General features: G+C 42.4%; 1 pseudogene; it reads right to left on the minus strand.

Annotated features, from left to right (window-relative positions):
• Window positions 1-1,966: 1,966 nt before the first annotated feature.
• On the minus strand, window positions 1,967-24,260 carry LOC121547873 (annotated as a pseudogene).
• Between the last annotated feature and the right edge of the window lie 966 nt (window positions 24,261-25,226).

The raw sequence follows: 25,226 nt of genomic DNA on the forward strand, positions 1-25,226 counted from the left end.
GCCCTTTGAGAATGTTCAGCTCAGAGGGAGATTGTCAGCTGTCCACAGAACATGGTTGGAATACACTCTGTGGTTCAGAGGTCATAAGTGCTTAGGGGGACCGTGGGATGGAGGGATGGGGTTGGTCTCAATTAGGGCTGGTCTAAAGGGTCAAGGTCACATGGTCCGTGGGATGGGGTGATGGAGGGATAGAGGGATGGAGGCGTGTGGTGAGGGGAGGGTAGGTTCTCAATTAGGGATGGGGGGGTCTCACGGTCAAAGTCACATGGTCCGTGGGACGGGGTGTTGGGGTGGACCGTGAAGTGGGGTGTTTGGGGGGGCAGTGGATGGATGGATGGAAGAGGTGACGGACGGAAGAGTGTACTGGGTTGGTCTCAATTAGGAGGGACCCAGGGTTAAGGTCAAGGTTACATTGTCCGTGGGGTGGAGGGATGGAGGGGATGAGGGAATGGAGGGATGGGGGTAGAGGGATGGAGGGATGGAGGGATGGGGGTAGAGGGATGGGGGGGTAGAGGGATGGGGTGGACGAGGGAATGGAGGGATGGGGGTAGAGGGATGGGGTGGACGAGGGAATGGAGGGATGGGGGTAGAGGGATGGAGGGATGGGGGGTAGAGGGATGGGGGGTAGAGGGATGGGGTGGACGAGGGAATGGAGGGATGGGGGGTAGAGGGATGGAGGGATGGGGGGAGAGGGATGGGGGGTAGAGGGATGGGGTGGACGAGGGAATGGAGGGATGGGGGGTAGAGGGATGGGGTGGACGAGGGAATGGAGGGATGGGGGGTAGAGGGATGGAGGGATGGGGGTAGAGGGATGGGGTGGACGAGGAATGGAGGGATGGGGTGGACGAGGGAATGGAGGGATGGGGGTAGAGGGATGGAGGGATGGGGGGGTAGAGGGATGAAGGGATGGGGGTAGAGGGATGGAGGGATGGGGGTAGAGGGATGGGGTGGACGAGGGAATGGAGGGATGGGGGTAGAGGGATGGAGGGATGGGGGTAGAGGGATGGAGGGATGGGGGTAGAGGGATGGAGGGATGGGGGTAGAGGGATGGAGGGATGGGGGTAGAGGGATGGGGTGGACGAGGGAATGGAGGGATGGGGGGTAGAGGGATGGAGGATGGGGGGTAGAGGGATGGGGTGGACGAGGGATGGTAAGGGATGGGGGTAGAGGGATGGTGGAGGGATGGGGGGTAGAGGGATGGAGGGATGGGGGTAGAGGGATGGAGGGACGAGGGAATGGAGGGATGGGGGGGTAGAGGGATGGGGTGGACGAGGGAATGGAGGGATGGGGGGTAGAGGGATGGAGGGATGGGGGTAGAGGGATGGGGATGGGGTAGAGAATGGAGGGATGGGGGTAGAGGGATGGTGGGGTAGAGGGATGGAGGGATGGGGGTAGAGGGATGGGGGTAGAGGGATGGGGGGTAGAGGGATGGGGGTAGAGGGATGAGGAATGGAGGGATGGGGGGTAGAGGGATGGAGGGATGGGGGTAGAGGGATGGAGTGGACGAGGGAATGGAGGGATGGGGGGTAGAGGGATGGGGTGGACGAGGGAATGGAGGGATGGGGGTAGAGGGATGGAGGGATGGGGGTAGAGGGATGGAGGGATGGGGGGTAGAGGGATGGAGGGATGGGGGTAGAGGGATGGAGGGGACGAGGGAATGGAGGGATGGGGGTAGAGGGATGGAGGGATGGGGGGTAGAGGGATGGGGTGGAAGAGGGAATGGAGGGATGGGGGGGTAGAGGGATGGGGTGGACGAGGGAATGGAGGGATGGGGGGTAGAGGGATGGAGGGATGGGGGTAGAGGGATGGGGGGTAGAGGGATGGTGGGGACGAGTGGGTTGGTCTCAAATACGGGGTCTCTCTCATCCCATAGTCAAGGGCCAAGGTCAGGGTCACACCCTGCGGAGTGGTAGGGGGCCAAGGTCAGGGTCACACCCTGCGGAGTGGTAGGGGGCCAAGGTCAGGGTCACACCCTGCGGAGTGGTAGGGGGCCAAGGTCAGGGTCACACCCTGCGGAGTGGTAGGGGGCCAAGGTCAGGGTCACACCTGCGGAGTGGTAGGGGGCCAAAGTCAGGGTCACACCCTGCGGAGTGGTAGGGGGCCAAGGTCAGGGGTCACACCCTGCGGAGTGGTAGGGGGCCAAGGTCAGGGTCACACCCTGCGGAGTGGTAGGGGGCCAAGGTCAGGGTCACACCCTGCGGAGTGATATGGGGCCAAAGTCAGGGTCACACCCTGCGGAGTGGTAGGGGGCCAAGGTCAGGGTCACACCCTGCGGAGTGGTAGGGGGCCAAGGTCAGGGTCACACCCTGCGGAGTGGTAGGGGGCCAAGTTCAGGGTCACACCCTGCGGAGTGGTAGGGGGCCAAGGTCAGGGTCACACCCTGCGGAGTGGTAGGGGGCCAAGGTCAGGGTCACACCCTGCGGAGTGGTAGGGGGCCAAGGTCAGGGTCACACCCTGCGGAGTGGTAGGGGGCCAAGGTCAGGGTCACACCCTGCGGAGTGGTAGGGGGCCAAGGTCAGGGTCACACCCTGCGGAGTGGTAGGGGGCCAAGTTCAGGGTCACACCCTGCGGAGTGGTAGGGGGCCAAGGTCAGGGTCACACCCTGCGGAGTGGTAGGGGGCCAAGGTCAGGGTCACACCCTGTGGAGTGGTAAGGGGGTGGGGTTGGTTGAGTCTCGGTGCGAGCGCTTGTTTGTCCCGCTAGACATCGAGGATTTGGAGGCGTTGGCGGGGGCATGCTGGTGGTGGAGATTCCTTCAGAATCCCCCCCCCCCCCGAGCAACAGAACATCCCTTACGCCCACTCTGAATTGCTTACTGACAAAACTGTAGAGAAAGAAGTTGACCACAGTGTTGAGCATGGCCAGCATGTTAGACAGGTCGTAGGCCAGGTGGACCCGCCTGTCCTTGTGGACCGAGGACCCGTACAGTAGAGATGATAGATGACCACTAGAGTCCCGGGCTCCCAGAGTAGGACGAACGAGGAGGGGATGGCGAGCAGCATGGCGGTGCTCTTACCCGGGCACCGCAGCCGTGCCAACTGGGGCCCACCGCCACCACACTCCTCCTGGCACGGTGCCTGTCTCTGCCGCACTCGCAGCCGGCGGAAGATTAGCATGTTCAGAACCAGGAAGATGCTACACGGCAGGAGGAATATTATCGTCATGTGCGTCCATATGAGGGCGGAGTCAAGGGTGGTCACATGTCAGACAACCAGAAGAACGGCACGCCCTACAACACCGCCAGGTATAAGACGATGGCGATGATCCACCGCACCCCAGCACCGGGTAGCCAATCTGGCGGAGGATGAGGGGGTGGCACAGTGCCACGTAGCAGTCCATGGTAAGGGGTACGGTGGACCAGATGGAGGCATGGTTGGCAGCAAACTCCGCCACGCTGACTGAGTGCAGCAGGAGGGTGGGGACCTAGAAAATCAGTACAATACAACTTTATTGTCCATTCCTTAACCACTGGGCTACCTACCTCCCGGTGGAACAAGGCTGTTTCCAGCAGGAAGCCCACGAAGATGGTGAAGCGCTGGGAGAGGATGTCAGAGCTGGTTAGAGCCAGCAGGTACATGTACAGAGCTTCCTTAGTACCGTCTGCCAGCTGGGATAGAGCCACCGCAGTCAGGATGTTTACTGACAGATGGAGGGGGAGAGAGAGGGGGAGGGAGGGAGGGGGAAGAGAGAGGGGGAGGGAGGGAGGGAGGGGGAAGAGAGAGGGGGAGGGTGGAGAAGAGGAGTGGGAAGCGGGAGAGGTGAAAGAGGGAGAGACGGGAGAGAACATCTACTCAAACACCTTTTGGAGTCCATTAAACTCAAACACCTTTTGGAGTCCATTAAACTCAAACACCTTTTGGAGTCCATTAAACTCAAACACCTTTTGGAGTCCATTAAACTCAAACACCTTTTGGAGTCCATTAAACTCAAACACCTTTTGGAGTCCATTAAACTCAAACACCTTTTGGAGTCCATTAAACTCAAACACCTTTTGGAGTCCATTAAACTTGGCTTGTGGCTGTATTGCGGTAGATATTCTGTGGAGGAGGAGGGAGATATTTGTTCTCAGCAAGCAGATAGTCCTTCTAAGAGGCCCTGGCTGTAACAGTGTGTGTGTGTGTGTTCAGTGTGAAATACAGCAGCTACATTGATGTATATTTCCTTCAGTATAAAGATCTCATCTATCCTCCAATGGACAATATCACCATCATAGCCTTGTCAACATCAGGATATTCCCACTAAAGCCAATTGGAGCACATTGTGAGCACAGTCAGTCTCAGACCTTAGACCTTGGGGGGTCTTGGTGTGTGCTTGTGTATGTCCTTGGTTAATTCCAAAGGGTCATCTAAAGCAGGGGTGTCAAACGTACGGCCCGCGGGCCGGATCAGGCCCGCAAACGGGTTTAATCCGGCCCGCGAGATGATTAAAAAAAAATAAAAAAAATAATAATAATAATTGTAAAGTATAAAAATGCGCTGCAATTTTTTCAATAAAATAAACTGCTGTTCCAATTGCGTCCACTGGATGGCGCAATAGCAATTGTGTTAAGCAAGCAAACTGTTTATACCGGGGCAGAGCAAGTAGGTCAAGCACGTGCAGCCAATGAGCTACTTTGTTTTGCCCGCGATATTTATTACGGCTTCTACTTTTAACATTATGTGCTTTGGCACCCCTCATTGCCCCAATATGTCTCTGTCAAAAAAGAGAAAAGTGGACGCAGAGTGCAGAGTGTTCCAAGAAAAATGGTCATCCTATTTAATCACGGAATTGAATGGGAAAGCTGTATGTTTGGTGTGTTCAGAGCATGTTGCAGTGCTGAAAGAATATAACCTTCGTCGCCACTATGTGAGTCTTCATGCCGACAAATATGACAACTTTCAAGGACAGCGGAGATGAGAGAAGGTGAATGAACTGTTGGCGGGTCTGAAGAAACAGCAGTCTGTGTTTACTCACAGCCGAGACATCAGTGACGCTGCAGTGAAAGCTAGCTACCTCATTGCTAATGAAATCGCAGTGGCTTCAAAACCATTTAGTGAGGGTGAATTTGTAAAAACATGCATGATGAAGGCAGCGGAGATTGTGTGCCCTGAAAAGCGGCAGGCTTTTGCAAATATCAGCCTGACAAGAAACACAGTTGCAGACAGGATTTCCGATCTTTCAGTGGATTTGGACAGCCAGTTGAAGCAAAAAGTAAAGTCATTTATTGCGTTTTCGGTTGCAATTGATGAAAGCACGGACATTACAGATGTTGCACAACTGGCCATTTTTTCATCCGCGGAGTTGATGACACATTGACCGTCACCAAGGAGTTTGTGGAGTTGGTGCCGATGACAGATACAACGACAGGGTCGGAGTGGACTGGTCCCGCGCTGTCAGCCTGGCTACAGATGGTGCACCCTCAATGATCGGGAAAAAAGCAGGCGTTGTGACAAAGTTCAGAGAGAAAGTGCAATCTGCAAATGGAGGACGTGATTTTTTGACTTTTCACTGTATTTTGCACCAGGAGGCTTTGTGTTGCAAGTCATTAAAGATGGATAACGTCATGAAGGTGGTCATCCAAACTGTTAATTTCATCCGATCCAGAAGCCTGAATCACCGTCAGTTTGACAGCCTTCTCAGAGAGAAATACCACATCTATGGCCTGCCATACCACACTGAGGTAAGATGGTTAAGCCGAGGTGCTGTGCTGAGGCGTTTCTTTGATTTACGAGAAGAAATTGAACAGTTCATGGAAGAAAAGGGCAAACCAGTGTTAGGATTTCATTCCACAGAATGGATGCCGGACCTTGCATTTATGGTGGATGTTACAGAGCACCTGAATAACTTGAACAAACAGCTGCAAGGGCACAACAAAGTTGTCACGCAGTATTATGACAGCATACGTTCTTTCAAGTTGAAGCTGTCATTGTGGGAGACGCAACTTGCCAGTGGTGATGCAGCTCACTTCCCCTGTCTGAAAAATGTGTGCGCGACCCAACATGTGGCAGACATGAAGCAGTTCAAAGATAAAATAACGGGACTGTTACGGGAGTTTGAGCAACGCTTTCAGATTTATGTTTATATGTTTTTATGTTGATGTGCTATTGTTTTTAATTGATTTTATTTTATTTGTATATTTAACCTATTCTTGACTCTGTGGTTCTTGCACTTGTTTGGGGAACAGGATTTCATTATTTTTATCTACATTTCTGCCTGAGAAATGACACCCTGATATAGCTCTGTGATCTGTGAAACAGTTCTGTTAATCACTGAGGCATTGTGTGTTTGTGTGTTCTTTGTCCTCAGAACTTTCAAATACTTTAAGGTGTTTTATGATTAATAGTGATGTTGTGCTTTTGGACACTGTCCTCAGGCTCCATACTTTATGTTGTATGTTGATTGTATTAAAACAAAGAAAACAATCTGAAGTTGTTGTTTTTAAGTTATATATACCATGATTTTTCCGGTCCGGCCCACTTGGGAATAGATTTTCCTCCATGTGGCCCCTGAGCTAAAATGAGTTTGACACCCCTGATCTAAAGGATTGAGAGTGAGCAACGCAGGCGGCTGACCTCAGATGACCCCCTCTCTCCCCCTCCCCTAATCCTGCCGGATCAATAGTGCATCCATGACAACACAGTTGAAGACAATGACAACACAGCTTACTGCCCTGAACACCATTCATGTGATATATTCTTTTTTTGTCCTTATCTCAGGATCTCTGGGGGGTTCATATTGGTGGACTGGTCAGAATACTGCAAAGATATTTTCACCTTCAATTTCATATATCTGATCACTAGTTTTATCAGTTAGTTAATGAACTGTATAGTAAGGAGAGACTGTTCTTCCGTTGTATAGTTTCTTAATTTAAAGGCAGCACCTCTACTGTAGTTTGAGAACAAATCCATTTTTTATTCTTTCACTTACAATTTTAAAGAAGATAGAATGATCAAACTATTTTTAAAAAGTGTAAATTAACTGTATGCTAGGAACTTGTGACTGTCAAACTGCTATTATGGAATGAAAGTCCTCCTTCAGTACTACTCCACATTGAAACACAGCCAGAGGATGGCTACATTACTACTCCACATTGAACCACAGCCAGAGGATGGCTACATTTTTACTCTACATTGAACCACAGCCAGAGGATGGCTACATTACTACACCACATTGAACCACAGCCAGAGGATGGCTACATTACTACTCCACATTGAACCACAGCCAGAGGATGGCTACATTACTACTCCACATTGAACCACAGCCAGAGGATGGCTACATTACTACTCCACACTGAACCACAGCCAGAGGATGGCTACATTACTACTCCACATTGAACCACAGCCAGAGGATGGCTACATTACTACTCCTCATTGAACCACAGCCAGAGGATGGCTACATTACTACTCCACATTGAACCACAGCCAGAGGATGGCTACATTACTACTCCTCATTGAACCACAGCCAGAGGATGGCTACATTACTACTCTACATTGAACCACAGCCAGAGGATGGCTACATTACTACTCCTCATTGAACCACAGCCAGAGGATGCTACATTACTACTCCACATTGAACCACAGCCAGAGGATGGCTACATTACTACTCCACATTGAACCACAGCCAGAGGATGGCTACATTACTACTCCACATTGAACCACAGCCAGAGGATGGCTACATTACTACTCCACATTGAACCACAGCCAGAGGATGGCTACATTACTACTCCACATTGAACCACAGCCAGAGGATGGCTACATTACTACTCCACATTGAACCACAGCCAGAGGATGGCTACATTACTACTCCACATTGAACCACAGCCAGAGGATGGCTACATTACTACTCCACATTGAACCACAGCCAGAGGATGGCTACATTACTACTCCACACTGAACCACAGCCAGAGGATGGCTACATTACTACTCCACATTGAACCACAGCCAGCGGATGGCTACATTACTACTACTCATTGAACCACAGCCAGAGGATGGCTACATTACTACTCCACATTGAACCACAGCCAGAGGATGGCTACATTACTACTCCTCATTGAACCACAGCCAGAAGATGGCTACATTACTACTCTGCATTGAACCACAGCCAGAGGATGGCTACATTACTACTCCTCATTGAACCACAGCCAGAGGATGGCTACATTACTACTCCACATTGAACCACAGCCAGAGGATGGCTACATTACTACTCCACATTGAACCACAGCCAGAGGATGGCTACATTACTACTCCACATTGAACCACAGCCAGAGGATGGCTACATTACTACTCCACATTGAACCACAGCCAGAGGATGGCTACATTACTACTCCACATTGAACCACAGCCAGAGGATGGCTACATTACTACTCCACATTGAACCACAGCCAGAGGATGGCTACATTACTACTCCTCATTGAACCACAGCCAGAGGATGGCTACATTACTACTCCACATTGAACCACAGCTAGAGGACTGGTACATTACTACTCCACATTGAACCACAGCCAGAGGATTGCTACATTACTACTCCACATTGAACCACCGCCAGAGGATGGCTACATTACTACTCCACATTGAACCACCACCAGAGGATGGCTCCATGTCTGGCTTCATCCTTGATGACCTCATTGTGTTTCACTGGGGGAAGTTTAGTTATCCATATAAAGTGCTCTTACTCCTGTCTGGCCACACATTCATTTGAGTATTAATAAAGCATGATTCATAGGTCATGCTCATGATGTTGGCTACATTAGCCATAATTGGTCATGCGTTGGTGGGGGTGAGTGATGGTGATGACCAGGTAAAAGGCTCAGTGAAGAGTGATTAAGGATGTTTTCCAGATGGAAGCTGTGCTAATGATGGTGAGTGAGGTCATACTGAGGCCATGGAGCCCCTCCCCCCCATCTCTATCGCTCTCTCTCTGGAGTACCTCGCTTTCCTTCCATCTCTCTCTCTCTCTCTGGAGTACCTCTCTCTTTCCTTGCTTCCTTCTCTCTCTCTCTCTGGAGTAGCTCGCTTTCCTTCCATCTCTCTCTCTCTCTGGAGTACCTCGCTTTCCTTCCATCTCTCTTTCTCTCTCTGGAGTACCTCTCTCTTTCCTTCCTTCCTTCCTTCTCTCTCTGGAGTATCTCACTCTCTCATCAATTTCTTGTCTTTACCCTCTGCTCTGGGCTATATGGTATAGGAGTTATACACTTATACAGTTTATTAGGTACACCCATCTAATACTGGGTCGGACCCCCCTGTAGCCAAGAAGGGTTGCACCTGGTCAGCAACTATGCTCAGATACGCTGTGGCGTTCAAACGTTGCTCAATTGGAATCAAGGGACCTAACATGTGCCAGGAAAACATTTCCCACACCATTACTCCACCGCCACCAGCCTGTACCGTTGACACCAGGCAGGATGGGGCAATGGACTCATGCTGCTTATGCCAAATCCTTACTCTGCAATCAGCATGACACAACAGGAACCGGGATTTGTCGGACCAGCCGATGTTTTTCAACTCCTCAGTTGTCCAGTGTTGGTGATCGCGTGCCCACTGGAGCCGCTTCTTCTTGTTTTTAGCTGATAGGAGTAGAACCCAGTGTGGTCGTCTGCTGCAATAGCCTGACGAGGACTGACGAGTTGTGCGTTCCGAGATACCGCTCTGCTGTTTTTGGCCTGGCTGTTAGCTTGCACAATCTAGCCCTTCTCCTTTGACCTCTCTCATAAACGAGCTGTTATCGCCCACAGGACTGCCACTGACTGGTTGTTTTATGTTCGTTGCACCATTCTTAGTAAACCCTGGACACCTGTCGTGCGTAAAAAGCCCAGGAGGTCGGCCGTTTCTGAGATACTGGAATGATCATACCACGCTCAAAGTCGCTTAGGTCACTCGTTTTGCCCATTCTAACGTTCAATCGAACAGTAACTGAATGCCTCGATGTAAATGCTTCACAGAGTTCAAGTCACAGACAAATCTCAACATCAACTGTTCAGAGGGGACTGTGTGAATCAGGCCTTCATGGTAGAATTGCTGCAAAGAAACCACTAGTAAAGGACACCAATAAGAAGAAGAGACCAGCTTGGGCCAAGAAACACAAGCAATGGACATTAGACTGGTGGAAATATGTCCAAATTGAAGATTTTTGGTTCCAACCGCCGTGTCTTTGTGAGACGCGGTGTTGGTGAACGGATGATCTCCACATGTATATTTCCCACCGTAAAGCATGGAGGAGGAGGTGTTATAGTGTGGGGGTGCTTTGCTGGTGACACTGATTTATTTAGAATTCAAGGCACACTTAACCAGCATGGCTACCACAGCATTCTGCAGCGATACGCCATCCCATCTGGTTTGGGCTTAGTGGGACTATCATTTGTTTTTCAACAGGACAATGACCCAACACACCTCCAGGCTGTGTAAGTGCTATTTTACCAAGAAGGAGAGTGATGGAGTGCTGCATCAGATGACTTGGCCTCCACAATCCCCCGACCTCAACCCAACTGAGATGGTTTGGGATGAGTTGGACCACAGAGTGAAGGAAAAGCAGCCAAGAAGAGCTCGGTATATGAGGGAACTCCTTCAAGACTGTTGGAAAAGCATTCCAGGTGAAGCTGGTTGAGAGAATGCCAAGAGTGTGCAAAGCTGTCATCAAGGCAAAGGGTGGCTATTTGAAGAATCTTAAATATAAAATATATTTTGATTTCTTTAACACCTTTTTGGTAACTACATGATTCCATATGTGTTAATTCATAGTTTTGATGTCTTCACTATTATTCTACAATGTAAAAAATTGTAAAAATAAAGAAAAACCCTTGAATGAGTAGGTGTCCAAACTTTTGACTGGTATTGTATATATATATATATATATATATATATATATATATATATATATATATATATATATTACATGTGTGTGATGGGATGCATAGACATTATTGACAGTATATTAATACAATATTGAGTATATCTGTAGAATATGTGGATAGAATAGTATATGTACAGCAATAGTTAGATAGGATAGGCCTTGACTAGAATACAGTATATACATTTGAAATGAGTAAAACAGTACGTAAACATTAGTAATGTGACCGGTGTTCAATGACTATGTACATAAGGCAGCAACCTCTAAGGTGCAGGGTTGAGTAACAGGGTGGTGGCTGGCTGGTGACAGTGACTAAAGTTCAGGGCAGGGTAAAGTGCGGAGGCCGGCTAGAGTTGACTATTTAACACTCTGATGGCCTGGAGATAGAAGCTATTTTTCAGTCTCTCGGTTTCAGCTTTGATGCACCTGTACTGACCTCGGCTTCTGGATGGTAGCGGGGTGAACAGGCCGTGGCTCGGACGGCTGAGGTCCTTGATGATCTTCTTGGCCTCTTCTGTGACACCAGGTGCTGTAGATGTCCTGGAGGGCAGGCAGTGTGCCCCCCCAGTGATGCGTTGGGCTGACCACACCACCCTCTGGAGAGAGCTGCGGTCATCATTTCGTTGTCTCCAATAATGTTGATGTAGTCATTGTGTCTTACACTAAAAATCATTTTGACTTCATTCAATCCTGTCAGGCTGCCTGTAACCCACTTGATAGAAATCCTTACATTTTTACCATTTATTACGTGCTTTACAGACAGGTATAATCGGGGAGCAGAAATGTATGCACGCATGACTGTAAGTCGCTTTGGATAAAAGCGTCTTCTAAATGGCATATTATTATTATTATTATATAATTGTACTCATCTTTGGCACTACTATATTACATTACATTACATTAAGCGCAAAAAAAACCATACAGGTCATCATTCCTGTAAGCCTGACGGTACCGTATTTGGAACAAATCTTTCTGTTTTAACAGTTATTCCTCTTCGTATTTAGTCTCCAGCCCTTATAATCTACTAGTGATATATGCTGTAATGAGTCATCATCTACTAGTGATATATGCTGTAATGAGTCATAATCTACTAGTGATATATGCTGTAATGAGTCATAATCTACTAGTGATATATGCTGTAATGAGTCATCATCTACTAGTGATATATGCTGTAATGAGTCATCATCTACTAGTGATATATGCTGTAATGAGTCATCCTCTACTAGTGATATATGCTGTAATGAGTCATCATCTACTAGTGATATATGCTGTAATGAGTCATCATCTACTAGTGATATATGCTGTAATGAGTCATCATCTACTAGTGATATATGCTGTAATGAGTCATAATCTACTAGTGATATATGCTGTAATGAGTCATCATCTACTAGTGATATATGCTGTAATGAGTCATCATCTACTAGTGATATATGCTGTAATGAGTCATAATCTACTAGTGATATATGCTGTAATGAGTCATCATCTACTAGTGATATATGCTGTAATGAGTTATCATCTACTAGTGATATATGCTGTAATGAGTCATCATCTACTAGTGATATATGCTGTAATGAGTCATCATCTACTAGTGATATATGCTGTAATGAGTTATCATCTACTAGTGATATATGCTGTAATGAGTCATCATCTACTAGTGATATATGCTGTAATGAGTTATAATCTACTAGTGATATATGCTGTAATGAGTCATCATCTACTAGTGATATATGCTGTAATGAGTTATAATCTACTAGTGATATATGCTGTAATGAGTCATCATCTACTAGTGATATATGCTGTAATGAGTCATAATCTACTAGTGATATATGCTGTAATGAGTCATCATCTACTAGTGATATATGCTGTAATGAGTCATCATCTACTAGTGATATATGCTGTAATGAGTCATCATCTACTAGTGATATATGCTGTAATGAGTCATCATCTACTAGTGATATATGCTGTAATGAGTCATCATCTACTAGTGATATATGCTGTAATGAGTCATCATCTACTAGTGATATATGCTGTAATGAGTCATCATCTACTAGTGATATATGCTGTAATGAGTCATCATCTACTAGTGATATATGCTGTAATGAGTCATCATCTACTAGTGATATATGCTGTAATGAGTCATCATCTACTAGTGATATATGCTGTAATGAGTCATCATCTACTAGTGATATATGCTGTAATGAGTCATCATCTACTAGTGATATATGCTGTAATGAGTCATCATCTACTAGTGATATATGCTGTAATGAGTCATCATCTACTAGTGATATATGCTGTAATGAGTCATCATCTACTAGTGATATATGCTGTAATGAGTCATCATCTACTAGTGATATATGCTGTAATGAGTCATCATCTACTAGTGATATATGCTGTAATGAGTCATCATCTACTAGTGATATATGCTGTAATGAGTCATCATCTACTAGTGATATATGCTGTAATGAGTCATCATCTACTAGTGATATATGCTGTAATGAGTCATCATCTACTAGTGATATATGCTGTAATGAGTCATCATCTACTAGTGATATATGCTGTAATGAGTCATCATCTACTAGTGATATATGCTGTAATGAGTCATCATCTACTAGTGATATATGCTGTAATGAGTCATCATCTACTAGTGATATATGCTGTAATGAGTCATCATCTACTAGTGATATATGCTGTAATGAGTCATCATCTACTAGTGATATATGCTGTAATGAGTCATCATCTACTAGTGATATATGCTGTAATGAGTCATCATCTACTAGTGATATATGCTGTAATGAGTCATCATCTACTAGTGATATATGCTGTAATGAGTCATCATCTACTAGTGATATATGCTGTAATGAGTCATCATCTACTAGTGATATATGCTGTAATGAGTCATCATCTACTAGTGATATATGCTGTAATGAGTCATCATCTACTAGTGATATATGCTGTAATGAGTCATCATCTACTAGTGATATATGCTGTAATGAGTCATCATCTACTAGTGATATATGCTGTAATGAGTCATCATCTACTAGTGATATATGCTGTAATGAGTCATCATCTACTAGTGATATATGCTGTAATGAGTCATCATCTACTAGTGATATATGCTGTAATGAGTCATCATCTACTAGTGATATATGCTGTAATGAGTCATCATCTACTAGTGATATATGCTGTAATGAGTCATCATCTACTAGTGATATATGCTGTAATGAGTCATCATCTACTAGTGATATATGCTGTAATGAGTCATCATCTACTAGTGATATATGCTGTAATGAGTTATAATCTACTAGTGATATATGCTGTAATGAGTCATCATCTACTAGTGATATATGCTGTAATGAGTCATCATCTACTAGTGATATATGCTGTAATGAGTCATCATCTACTAGTGATATATGCTGTAATGAGTCATCATCTACTAGTGATATATGCTGTAATGAGTCATAATCTACTAGTGATATATGCTGTAATGAGTCATCATCTACTAGTGATATATGCTGTAATGAGTCATCATCTACTAGTGATATATGCTGTAATGAGTCATAATCTACTAGTGATATATGCTGTAATGAGTCATCATCTACTAGTGATATATGCTGTAATGAGTCATCATCTACTAGTGATATATGCTGTAATGAGTCATCATCTACTAGTGATATATGCTGTAATGAGTCATCATCTACTAGTGATATATGCTGTAATGAGTCATCATCTACTAGTGATATATGCTGTAATGAGTCATCATCTACTAGTGATATATGCTGTAATGAGTCATCATCTACTAGTGATATATGCTGTAATGAGTCATCATCTACTAGTGATATATGCTGTAATGAGTCATCATCTACTAGTGATATATGCTGTAATGAGTCATCATCTACTAGTGATATATGCTGTAATGAGTCATCATCTACTAGTGATATATGCTGTAATGAGTCATCATCTACTAGTGATATATGCTGTAATGAGTCATCATCTACTAGTGATATATGCTGTAATGAGTCATCATCTACTAGTGATATATGCTGTAATGAGTCATCATCTACTAGTGATATATGCTGTAATGAGTCATCATCTACTAGTGATATATGCTGTAATGAGTCATCATCTACTAGTGATATATGCTGTAATGAGTCATCATCTACTAGTGATATATGCTGTAATGAGTCATCATCTACTAGTGATATATGCTGTAATGAGTCATCATCTACTAGTGATATATGCTGTAATGAGTCATCATCTACTAGTGATATATGCTGTAATGAGTCATCATCTACTAGTGATATATGCTGTAATGAGTCATCATCTACTAGTGATATATGCTGTAATGAGTCATCATCTACTAGTGATATATGCTGTAATGAGTCATCATCTACTAGTGATATATGCTGTAATGAGTCATCATCTACTAGTGATATATGCTGTAATGAGTCATCATCTACTAGTGATATATGCTGTAATGAGTCATCATCTACTAGTGATATATGCTGTAATGAGTCATCATCTACTAGTGATATATGCTGTAATGAGTCATCATCTACTAGTGATATATGCTGTAATGAGTCATCATCTACTAGTGATATATGCTGTAATGAGTCATCATCTACTAGTGATATATGCTGTAATGAGTCATCATCTACTAGTGATATATGCTGTAATGAGTCATCATCTACTAGTGATATATGCTGTAATGAGTCATCATCTACTAGTGATATATGCTGTAATGAGTCATCATCTACTAGTGATATATGCTGTAATGAGTCATCATCTACTAGTGATATATGCTGTAATGAGTCATCATCTACTAGTGATATATGCTGTAATGAGTCATCATCTACTAGTGATATATGCTGTAATGAGTCATCATCTACTAGTGATATATGCTGTAATGAGTCATCATCTACTAGTGATATATGCTGTAATGAGTCATCATCTACTAGTGATATATGCTGTAATGAGTCATCATCTACTAGTGATATATGCTGTAATGAGTCATCATCTACTAGTGATATATGCTGTAATGAGTCATCATCTACTAGTGATATATGCTGTAATGAGTCATCATCTACTAGTGATATATGCTGTAATGAGTCATCATCTACTAGTGATATATGCTGTAATGAGTCATCATCTACTAGTGATATATGCTGTAATGAGTCATCATCTACTAGTGATATATGCTGTAATGAGTCATCATCTACTAGTGATATATGCTGTAATGAGTCATCATCTACTAGTGATATATGCTGTAATGAGTCATCATCTACTAGTGATATATGCTGTAATGAGTCATCATCTACTAGTGATATATGCTGTAATGAGTCATCATCTACTAGTGATATATGCTGTAATGAGTTATAATCTACTAGTGATATATGCTGTAATGAGTCATCATCTACTAGTGATATATGCTGTAATGAGTCATCATCTACTAGTGATATATGCTGTAATGAGTCATCATCTACTAGTGATATATGCTGTAATGAGTCATCATCTACTAGTGATATATGCTGTAATGAGTCATCATCTACTAGTGATATATGCTGTAATGAGTCATCATCTACTAGTGATATATGCTGTAATGAGTCATCATCTACTAGTGATATATGCTGTAATGAGTCATCATCTACTAGTGATATATGCTGTAATGAGTCATCATCTACTAGTGATATATGCTGTAATGAGTCATCATCTACTAGTGATATATGCTGTAATGAGTCATCATCTACTAGTGATATATGCTGTAATGAGTCATCATCTACTAGTGATATATGCTGTAATGAGTCATCATCTACTAGTGATATATGCTGTAATGAGTCATCATCTACTAGTGATATATGCTGTAATGAGTCATCATCTACTAGTGATATATGCTGTAATGAGTCATCATCTACTAGTGATATATGCTGTAATGAGTCATCATCTACTAGTGATATATGCTGTAATGAGTCATCATCTACTAGTGATATATGCTGTAATGAGTCATCATCTACTAGTGATATATGCTGTAATGAGTCATCATCTACTAGTGATATATGCTGTAATGAGTCATCATCTACTAGTGATATATGCTGTAATGAGTCATCATCTACTAGTGATATATGCTGTAATGAGTCATCATCTACTAGTGATATATGCTGTAATGAGTCATCATCTACTAGTGATATATGCTGTAATGAGTCATCATCTACTAGTGATATATGCTGTAATGAGTCATCATCTACTAGTGATATATGCTGTAATGAGTCATCATCTACTAGTGATATATGCTGTAATGAGTCATCATCTACTAGTGATATATGCTGTAATGAGTCATCATCTACTAGTGATATATGCTGTAATGAGTCATCATCTACTAGTGATATATGCTGTAATGAGTCATCATCTACTAGTGATATATGCTGTAATGAGTCATCATCTACTAGTGATATATGCTGTAATGAGTCATCATCTACTAGTGATATATGCTGTAATGAGTCATCATCTACTAGTGATATATGCTGTAATGAGTCATCATCTACTAGTGATATATGCTGTAATGAGTCATCATCTACTAGTGATATATGCTGTAATGAGTCATCATCTACTAGTGATATATGCTGTAATGAGTCATAATCTACTAGTGATATATGCTGTAATGAGTCATCATCTACTAGTGATATATGCTGTAATGAGTCATCATCTACTAGTGATATATGCTGTAATGAGTCATCATCTACTAGTGATATATGCTGTAATGAGTCATCATCTACTAGTGATATATGCTGTAATGAGTCATCATCTACTAGTGATATATGCTGTAATGAGTCATCATCTACTAGTGATATATGCTGTAATGAGTCATCATCTACTAGTGATATATGCTGTAATGAGTCATCATCTACTAGTGATATATGCTGTAATGAGTCATCATCTACTAGTGATATATGCTGTAATGAGTCATCATCTACTAGTGATATATGCTGTAATGAGTCATCATCTACTAGTGATATATGCTGTAATGAGTCATCATCTACTAGTGATATATGCTGTAATGAGTCATCATCTACTAGTGATATATGCTGTAATGAGTCATCATCTACTAGTGATATATGCTGTAATGAGTCATCATCTACTAGTGATATATGCTGTAATGAGTCATCATCTACTAGTGATATATGCTGTAATGAGTCATCATCTACTAGTGATATATGCTGTAATGAGTCATCATCTACTAGTGATATATGCTGTAATGAGTCATCATCTACTAGTGATATATGCTGTAATGAGTCATCATCTACTAGTGATATATGCTGTAATGAGTCATCATCTACTAGTGATATATGCTGTAATGAGTCATCATCTACTAGTGATATATGCTGTAATGAGTCATCATCTACTAGTGATATATGCTGTAATGAGTCATCATCTACTAGTGATATATGCTGTAATGAGTCATCATCTACTAGTGATATATGCTGTAATGAGTCATCATCTACTAGTGATATATGCTGTAATGAGTCATCATCTACTAGTGATATATGCTGTAATGAGTCATCATCTACTAGTGATATATGCTGTAATGAGTCATCATCTACTAGTGATATATGCTGTAATGAGTCATCATCTACTAGTGATATATGCTGTAATGAGTCATCATCTACTAGTGATATATGCTGTAATGAGTCATCATCTACTAGTGATATATGCTGTAATGAGTCATCATCTACTAGTGATATATGCTGTAATGAGTCATCATCTACTAGTGATATATGCTGTAATGAGTCATCATCTACTAGTGATATATGCTGTAATGAGTCATCATCTACTAGTGATATATGCTGTAATGAGTTATCATCTACTAGTGATATATGCTGTAATGAGTCATCATCTACTAGTGATATATGCTGTAATGAGTCATCATCTACTAGTGATATATGCTGTAATGAGTCATCATCTACTAGTGATATATGCTGTAATGAGTCATCATCTACTAGTGATATATGCTGTAATGAGTCATCATCTACTAGTGATATATGCTGTAATGAGTCATCATCTACTAGTGATATATGCTGTAATGAGTCATCATCTACTAGTGATATATGCTGTAATGAGTCATCATCTACTAGTGATATATGCTGTAATGAGTCATCATCTACTAGTGATATATGCTGTAATGAGTCATCATCTACTAGTGATATATGCTGTAATGAGTCATAATCTACTAGTGATATATGCTGTAATGAGTCATCATCTACTAGTGATATATGCTGTAATGAGTCATCATCTACTAGTGATATATGCTGTAATGAGTCATCATCTACTAGTGATATATGCTGTAATGAGTCATCATCTACTAGTGATATATGCTGTAATGAGTCATCATCTACTAGTGATATATGCTGTAATGAGTCATCATCTACTAGTGATATATGCTGTAATGAGTCATCATCTACTAGTGATATATGCTGTAATGAGTCATCATCTACTAGTGATATATGCTGTAATGAGTCATCATCTACTAGTGATATATGCTGTAATGAGTCATCATCTACTAGTGATATATGCTGTAATGAGTCATCATCTACTAGTGATATATGCTGTAATGAGTCATCATCTACTAGTGATATATGCTGTAATGAGTCATCATCTACTAGTGATATATGCTGTAATGAGTCATCATCTACTAGTGATATATGCTGTAATGAGTCATCATCTACTAGTGATATATGCTGTAATGAGTCATCATCTACTAGTGATATATGCTGTAATGAGTCATCATCTACTAGTGATATATGCTGTAATGAGTCATCATCTACTAGTGATATATGCTGTAATGAGTCATCATCTACTAGTGATATATGCTGTAATGAGTCATCATCTACTAGTGATATATGCTGTAATGAGTCATCATCTACTAGTGATATATGCTGTAATGAGTCATCATCTACTAGTGATATATGCTGTAATGAGTCATCATCTACTAGTGATATATGCTGTAATGAGTCATCATCTACTAGTGATATATGCTGTAATGAGTCATCATCTACTAGTGATATATGCTGTAATGAGTCATCATCTACTAGTGATATATGCTGTAATGAGTCATCATCTACTAGTGATATATGCTGTAATGAGTCATCATCTACTAGTGATATATGCTGTAATGAGTCATCATCTACTAGTGATATATGCTGTAATGAGTCATCATCTACTAGTGATATATGCTGTAATGAGTCATCATCTACTAGTGATATATGCTGTAATGAGTCATCATCTACTAGTGATATATGCTGTAATGAGTCATCATCTACTAGTGATATATGCTGTAATGAGTCATCATCTACTAGTGATATATGCTGTAATGAGTCATCATCTACTAGTGATATATGCTGTAATGAGTCATCATCTACTAGTGATATATGCTGTAATGAGTCATCATCTACTAGTGATATATGCTGTAATGAGTCATCATCTACTAGTGATATATGCTGTAATGAGTCATCATCTACTAGTGATATATGCTGTAATGAGTCATCATCTACTAGTGATATATGCTGTAATGAGTCATCATCTACTAGTGATATATGCTGTAATGAGTCATCATCTACTAGTGATATATGCTGTAATGAGTCATCATCTACTAGTGATATATGCTGTAATGAGTCATCATCTACTAGTGATATATGCTGTAATGAGTCATCATCTACTAGTGATATATGCTGTAATGAGTCATCATCTACTAGTGATATATGCTGTAATGAGTCATCATCTACTAGTGATATATGCTGTAATGAGTCATCATCTACTAGTGATATATGCTGTAATGAGTCATCATCTACTAGTGATATATGCTGTAATGAGTCATCATCTACTAGTGATATATGCTGTAATGAGTCATCATCTACTAGTGATATATGCTGTAATGAGTCATCATCTACTAGTGATATATGCTGTAATGAGTCATCATCTACTAGTGATATATGCTGTAATGAGTCATCATCTACTAGTGATATATGCTGTAATGAGTCATCATCTACTAGTGATATATGCTGTAATGAGTCATCATCTACTAGTGATATATGCTGTAATGAGTCATCATCTACTAGTGATATATGCTGTAATGAGTCATCATCTACTAGTGATATATGCTGTAATGAGTCATCATCTACTAGTGATATATGCTGTAATGAGTCATCATCTACTAGTGATATATGCTGTAATGAGTCATCATCTACTAGTGATATATGCTGTAATGAGTCATCATCTACTAGTGATATATGCTGTAATGAGTCATCATCTACTAGTGATATATGCTGTAATGAGTCATCATCTACTAGTGATATATGCTGTAATGAGTCATCATCTACTAGTGATATATGCTGTAATGAGTCATCATCTACTAGTGATATATGCTGTAATGAGTCATCATCTACTAGTGATATATGCTGTAATGAGTCATCATCTACTAGTGATATATGCTGTAATGAGTCATCATCTACTAGTGATATATGCTGTAATGAGTCATCATCTACTAGTGATATATGCTGTAATGAGTTATAATCTACTAGTGATATATGCTGTAATGAGTCATCATCTACTAGTGATATATGCTGTAATGAGTCATCATCTACTAGTGATATATGCTGTAATGAGTCATAATCTACTAGTGATATATGCTGTAATGAGTCATCATCTACTAGTGATATATGCTGTAATGAGTCATCATCTACTAGTGATATATGCTGTAATGAGTTATAATCTACTAGTGATATATGCTGTAATGAGTCATCATCTACTAGTGATATATGCTGTAATGAGTCATCATCTACTAGTGATATATGCTGTAATGAGTCATCATCTACTAGTGATATATGCTGTAATGAGTCATCATCTACTAGTGATATATGCTGTAATGAGTCATCATCTACTAGTGATATATGCTGTAATGAGTCATCATCTACTAGTGATATATGCTGTAATGAGTCATCATCTACTAGTGATATATGCTGTAATGAGTCATCATCTACTAGTGATATATGCTGTAATGAGTCATCATCTACTAGTGATATATGCTGTAATGAGTCATCATCTACTAGTGATATATGCTGTAATGAGTCATCATCTACTAGTGATATATGCTGTAATGAGTCATCATCTACTAGTGATATATGCTGTAATGAGTCATCATCTACTAGTGATATATGCTGTAATGAGTCATCATCTACTAGTGATATATGCTGTAATGAGTCATTTACTACACTCTCCGCTCCGCCAGTCTTGGCACGGAGGCAGCAGTGGTCCGCTCGAGGGCCATAAATTAACTCCTGGCTCTCAAGACATTACCACTAGCTATCTCTAGCTCACTCCAGAGGTGTACCCCTGAGTACCTATAAGTGCTTAAATCCCTGTCTGTCGTTATTCTGAAATATCTCGACAATTATCTCATAATCCAGCCTCTCTCACAGCCCGCTTTGTTGAACAGATGTAAAAAAGACTCTTATTTCAACCTTGTTATTTTATGTAAGAGGCACATGCTGAGATACGATGTGCTGGGACGTGTCCCAAACGCCACCCTATTCACCTATATAGTGCTGTGGGCCCTGGTCGAACGTAGTGCACTAGGTAGGGCATAGGGTGCCGTTTGGCATGCGTCCCTGGTATCCAGGTGTTAATAGGAGAGCGTGGCGTCCCAGTGGGGCTGACAGGAATATAAACCCATATTTCTTTCCTTCTAGCTATCGATCCGTTCGACCTGAGGAAGGTGGATAGGGCATGTTCTGGTTTGTGTGCTGAGTCCCGTGTAGCTCAGTTGGTAGAGCATGGTGCTTGCAACGCCAGGGTTGTGCGTTCGATTCCCACAGGGGGCCAGTATGAAAAATGTATGCACTCACTAACTGTAAGTCGCTCTGGATAAGAGTGTCTGCTAAATGACTCAAAATGTAAATGTATAAAGAACCATGATCAATCTCAAAGGTTCTTTGTAGAATGATACAGCATTTTTATTCTGGTTTAATAGCCATATGATATTGTTAAAATTCCATAGGTTTTATTATTGTGTTTATTAACAAGTTGAATCAGGTCTGCTAGCTCTGGAACAGCTGGGGGTCCCTGATGAGAGATTTGAGAACTACTGACTTAGTCAACCGTCCTCAAGAGACACAAGGCCAACATGAGTCTATCACAAAACACCACCACTGGCCATAGTCATAAATAACATGTGATAGTATAACACAACAGATTAGATAAACTGGAATGACACTCTCACTCACAGTTGCACAGAAAGAGCTTGCGCAAACCACGCCTCAAAATGTTCTAATGAGCCACCGTCCATACATTTTAATTATTACTAAAAGAATAAAGAACCCTTTTTTGAACTGCAAAGAACCATGAAGGGCTTAAAGGGTTCTTTGGGTCAGTATGGTTCCACATAGAACCGTCACCCTTCCTAAAGAACTCTTGAGGAACCCTCATTTGTTGTGTATCGGTGATATCACCATTTCAGATGAAGCTCGGAGAAAGGAGAGAAGAATGCGTTTCGCTGTTTGTGATGGAGGTGGGGCTCCATGGTGTAAACCTTTCCAATCCAGTGCACATTAAGGATGAACAATAAACAAATGCAACAACGTCAGAAAAGGCAGCGTTGACGTTAACTGTACCTCAAAGAACAGTAAAACCGCCAGTAAGAATCCAGTATATAAACATTAGAAAATATATCCAGTGTATATAAACATTTGAAGAGATATCCAGTGTATATAACCATTTGATGAGATATCCAGTGTATATAACCATTTGAAGAGATATCCAGTGTATATAACCATTTGAAGAGATATCCAGTGTATATAACCATTTGAAGAGATATCCAGTGTATATAACCATTTGAAGAGATATCCAGTGTATATAACCATTTGATGATACAGACGCCTTTCCCTCGTACGGTCAGCATCTGTTGTACCTGGGATGCCAGACTAAACTAGTCATGTGTCATCAGGTAAAAGGAGAAGTAAGACTTGTACCTTTTATAGCCCATCTTCACAGTATCTCCCCACCTGTCTCATAGGTCCCCTTGTCTGTTGTCCTGCCAGGTCCCTACCACTGCTGCTGCCGGTGACAGGAACGACCCACACTGCTGCCGGTGACAGTAACGACCCACACTGCTGCTGCCGGTGACAGTAACGACCCACACTGCTGCTGCCGGTGACAGGAACGACCCACACTGCTGCCGGTGACAGGAACGACCCACACTGCTGCTGCCGGTGACAGTAACGACCCACGCTGCTGCCGGTGACAGTAACGACCCACACTGCTGCTGCCGGTGACAGTAACGACCCACACTGCTGCTGCCGGTGACAGTAACGATCCACACTGCTGCCGGTGACTGTTACGACCCACACTGCTGCTGCCGGTGACAGTAGGAAGAAGATATCTCCCAGCAGCAGGCTCATCACTGCGGCGAGGGTAAGAGTGAGTGAAGGAGGAGAGGAGAGATGAGACAGAGAGGAGCGAGAGAGAGAGAGAGAGGGAGATGGACAGAGAGGAGCGAGAGAGCGAGAAAGAGAGAGAGAGAGAGAGAGAGAGAGAGAGAGAGAGAGAGAGAGAGAGGGAGATGGACAGGGAGGAGCAAGGGAGAGAGAGAGAGCAGACGAGCAGATGAGCTCCCACATTTTTCAGCATGTTTTGACAAAAATATAGATTTAGTTTGATAAACTTGGATTTTTCGGCAAGGACATATACCCTCCACAACATGACCTTCACTCCAAATCAAAACTCCAAACCTACAACCTGATTTTGGACAAAATTACCTGGAAGGATTCCTACTACCAAAGATTCTTATTTCCTAACTATACAGCAAATGCTCTGGCAAACAAACAACAGAAACCTGAAAACACCATCCAACCTGGAACTGAGTGAGTAATATTTAGTCTGAAGCTATAAAAAATACATATATTTTACTTTATAAGGACTGAATGCTAAGTTAAGGCTACCAAGCTTGCTAGGACAGAACATATCTGACTGCAACTTCAATTAGCACTGAGGTGTGAAGTGAGAGGTGTCGAAGCCCTTGAGCCCAACAATGGCAGGAGAGTTCCACAGCCTACCCCACCCAAACGCAGAGGCCTTTAAAGCCCCCTCCCGCTCAGAGGTCATTACAATACAGTCTCCTTTGGATGTAAAGAATGACTGGGCACGAAAAGAGGACAGAAAGCTCAACAACAGAGAAACATACCCCACCCAGACAACAGTCCAGCACAACAACACCCCCTCAACCAGACCCAGAGCGCTGGAGGTGGAGAGAGACATGTCTGCACTCTGGACTGTGGTGAGACAACATCAACAGGAGAAAGAGCAGGAGAAGAACACTAGAGGAGAGGATCAGAGTGCTGGAGGAGAAAGTGAGAACGATGACGTGT

This window comes from Coregonus clupeaformis, chromosome 31 (genome assembly GCF_020615455.1).
Source record: "Coregonus clupeaformis isolate EN_2021a chromosome 31, ASM2061545v1, whole genome shotgun sequence".
NCBI lineage: Eukaryota > Metazoa > Chordata > Actinopteri > Salmoniformes > Salmonidae > Coregonus > Coregonus clupeaformis.